This window comes from Piliocolobus tephrosceles, chromosome 12 (assembly GCF_002776525.5).
Source record: "Piliocolobus tephrosceles isolate RC106 chromosome 12, ASM277652v3, whole genome shotgun sequence".
Taxonomy (NCBI): Eukaryota; Metazoa; Chordata; class Mammalia; order Primates; family Cercopithecidae; genus Piliocolobus; species Piliocolobus tephrosceles.
In genome coordinates, this window is record NC_045445.1 from 102,556,104 (window position 1) to 102,560,193 (window position 4,090).

A 4,090-nucleotide genomic window follows, 5' to 3' on the forward strand; every position below is an offset into this window, starting at 1 on the left:
ACCTTATCCATTTTGTAGTATTAGAAAGTAAGGAAGGGCTAAAAAAAGGGAGGGGGTTAGGAGTGGAGGCATGTCATAAGAACACAGGAGCCAAACTGAAAGAGGGTCAATAACCAATTGAGGAACACAAAAATAATGATAATAATGATAGTGTTGGGTTAAAGCTCTAAGGAAAAAATTATCCATGAGTCCGCCTTGATATAAATAAATGATCAAAGATATGAATAATGGGGAAGAAAGGACAAATCTTCATCAAAGAATAATTCCAATTAATGAGTATAAAAGAAATGAAGAAAACAGATTATCAGCATTAGAAACACCACAGTGATAACCGCTATAGGTAGTATCTGTTGATGAATGCTAAATTGGTGGACAAAACTTTAAGGAGAAAAGTATTTGTATAGTCTCCAAGTATTTCTCCCCAATTTAGTAATTACTCTGGTGGACTTAACACATTACCACAAATTTTTTTTCATACTCCTTCCTCAAGGAGGTGGAGTTTAATTTCTTCCCCTTGAATGTGACTGAACTTAATGACTCACTTTTAACAAACTGAACACGGAAAAAAATAATGAATTTACTGTGAAGAAACCTGGCAGACACCACCTTAACCAAATAATCAAGTCTAATATCACCAATGATAAGTTAATACCATGTACTCCTTGAAATGAGGTAATGAGAAGGGCACTTTCCCTTATGCCGAATTCTTCCTCCAAATCTATAACTCAAGTCTAATCTTGAGAAAACATCTTACAAATCCAAATTGTGAAACAGTCTATAAAATACCTAGCCAGCACTCTTTCAAAAGGGTTAAAGTCATGAAAGAGAAGCAAAACCAAGAAGCTGCTACACATTGGAAGAGACTAGAGAGACAATGTGATTAAATACAAGGTGGTACCCTGCATGTGATCTTCAAACAGATAAAAAGACATTGGCAGAAAAACTGGGAAAATCTAAATAACACACATAATTTAGTTGACAGTATTGAACTAATGTTAATTTCTTAGTTTGATAATTGTGCCATGGTTATGTAAGATGTTGTATTAGTCTGTTTTCATGCTGCGGACATGAAAGCATTTCATGCTTTCTGACATACCCAAGACTGGGATGAAAAAGAGATTTAATCGAACTTACAACTCCACATGGCTGGGAAGGCCCAGAATCATGACTGGAGACAAAAGGCACTTCTTATATGGCAGTGGCAAAAGAAAATGAAGAGGAAGCAAAAGCAGAAACTCCTGATGAACACATCAGATCTTGTGAGATTTATTCACTACCACGAGAACAGCATGGGGAAAAGACCAGCTCCTATGATTCAGTTGTCCCTCCCACAGTATGTGGGAATTCTGAGAGATACAATTCAAATTGAGATTTGGGTGAGGACACAGACAAACCATATCAGATGTGAACATTAGGCAGGGTGAAGGGTATATGGGAATTCTATATACTATCAATGTAACTCTTCTATAAATCTCAAATTATTTCAAAATAAAAAGTTTAACATTTCAATAACATTTCTATATTCCAGTGACGGAAAATGAACTTAGCATTAAAACCCTGCAGTTCCTAGAAAAAAAAGTAGTTAAAAGGATGTAATATATTTATTGTGAAAACAAAATACTATATTGAAAGTCATTTAAACAGTTCTAAGTGGAAACTGTAGTCATGGGTAGGAAGACTTAATATTGTGATGATATCAATTTTCCTCCTGTTGATCAACAGATTCAGTGGAATTGCAACCCAAACCCAGCAGGCATGTGTGTGTGTGTGTGTGTGTATGTAACTTGACAAAATGATTTAAAACAAATATGAAAAAACAAAGTGTAAAAATAGCCAAAATACCCCTAAAGAGAAAATATTCTTACTAGATACCAATAATTAGCTATAATACTTATGGCACTGTATATAGTATTGTTAAAATGATAGACTAATAGACAGAATAAGATGCCTAGAAACAAACCCTGCCCAACTTTATACTGCCTAAAAGGAAGATATCAATATAAGGACACAGAAAGATTTATAGCAAAAAGATTAAAAAGTATACACCAAAAGAAAATAAGGTAGCCAAAATAATATTATACAACATGCAATTCAAGGCATGAAGAATTGTTTGAGATAGAGACGTTTCATACCAATAAATAGGAGAAACGAATAAAAACTATTATTGTATACACCCAGTAATATATCTGAAAAGTATATAAAGCAGAAATGTACAGAAATAGAAAAATCCATAATTAACATTAACAAATTTATCAGTGCCTGATAGTACAAGCAAATGAAAAATAAAACAGTAAAGATATAGCAGTTGCTCACCAAGAAGCAGCTTCTCTGCTCCTTCTGGAATCTCCACCTGGTTCAGCCTGCCTGCCTCCACGCCTGCCTCCACCATGTCCACCAGGGTGACCCAGAAGTCCTACAACATGTCCACCTCTGGCCCCTGGGCCTTCAGCAGCTGCTCCTAGACAAGTGGGCTCAGTGCCCGCATCAGCTCCTCAAGCTTCTCCCGAGTGGGCAGCAGCAGCTTTCGGGGTGGCCTGGGCAGAAGTTATGGTGGGGTCAGTGACATGGGAGGCCTCACCACCATCACAGTCAGCCAGAGCCTGCTGAGCCCCCTTGACCTGGAGGTAGACTCCAACATCTAGGCTGGGCATACCCAGGAGAAGGAGCAGATCAAGATCCTCAACAACAAGTTTGCTTCCTTCATCAACAAGATACAGTTCCTGGAGCAGCAGACCAAGATGCTGGAGACCAAGTGGAGCCTCCTGCAGCAGCAGAAGATGGCTCAGAGCAACGTGGACAACATGTTCCAGAGTTATATCAACAACCTTAGATGGCAGCTGGAGACTCTGGCCCAGGAGAAGCTGAAGCCTGAGGCAGAGCTTGGCAACATGCAGGCATGCAGCGGCTGGTGGAGGACTTCAAGAACAAGCATGAGGATGAGATCAATAAGTGTACAGAGATGGAGAATGAATTTGTCCTCATCAGGGATGTGGATGAAGCTTACATGAACAAGGTAGAGCTAGAGTCTCGCCTGGAAGGACTCACTGACGAGATCAACTTCCTCAGGCAGCTGTATGAAGAGGGAATCCGTGAGCTGCAGTCCTAGATCTCAAACACATCTGTAATGCTGTCCATGGACAATAGCCGCTCCCTGGACATGGACAGCATCATGGCTGAGATCAAGGCGCAGTACCAGGAGACTGCCAACCACGGCCGGGCTGAGGCTGAGAGCAGGTACCAGATCAAGTATGAGGAACTGCAGACGCTGGCTGGGAAGCACAGGGATGACCTGGGGCATGCAAAGACTGAGATCTCCGAGATGAATATCAGCCGGAACATCAACCGGCTCCAGGCTGAGACTGAGGGCGGGCTTCCCTGGAGGCCGCCATCGCAGATGCCAAGCAGCATGGGTAGCTGGCCGTTGAGGATGCCAACGCCAAGTTGTCCGAGCTGCAGGCTGCCCTGCAGCGAGCCAAGCAGGACATGGTGCGGCAGCTGCGTGAGAGTACCAGGAGCTGATGAACGTCAAGTTGGCCCTGGACATCGAGATCGCCACCTACAGGAAGCTGCTGGAGGGCAAGGAGAGCCGGCTGGAGTCTGGGATGCAGAACATGAGCACCCATAGGAAGACCACCAACGGCTATGCAGGTGGTCTGAGCTCCGCCTATGGCGGCCTCACAAGCCCGGGCCTCAGCTACGGCCTGGGTTCCAGCTTTGGCTCTGGTGCGGGCTCCAGCTCCTTCAGCCGCACCAGCTCCACCAGGGCCGTGGTTGTGAAGAAGATCGAGACCCGTGATGGGAAGCTGGTGTTCCAGTCCTCTGACATCCTGCCCAAGGGAACAGCTGCGGCAGCCCCTCCCAGCGTGCCCCTCCTGTGGCTGCCCCAAAACCCCGGGAGGGAGGTTGCTGTGCAAGGGAGTACAGGGAACGGGAGGGAGGCCCATCTGAGGCTCAGCCCTAGCCCTCAGCCCACTCACGGGGGAGTTTACTGCCTGAGGACCCCCCCTTGCCCATGCCTCCAGTTACAAAACAATTCATTTGCTTTTTTTTTTTTTTGTCCAAAATAAAACCTCAGTTAGCTCTGAAAAAA

The 4,090-nt window shown here is 43.8% G+C and overlaps 1 pseudogene; it reads left to right on the forward strand.

Moving 5' to 3' along the window:
- The first annotated feature begins 2,387 nt into the window (after window positions 1-2,387).
- The window catches only part of LOC111536428, a 62,732-nt pseudogene continuing 61,029 nt past the window's right edge, over window positions 2,388-4,090 (forward strand).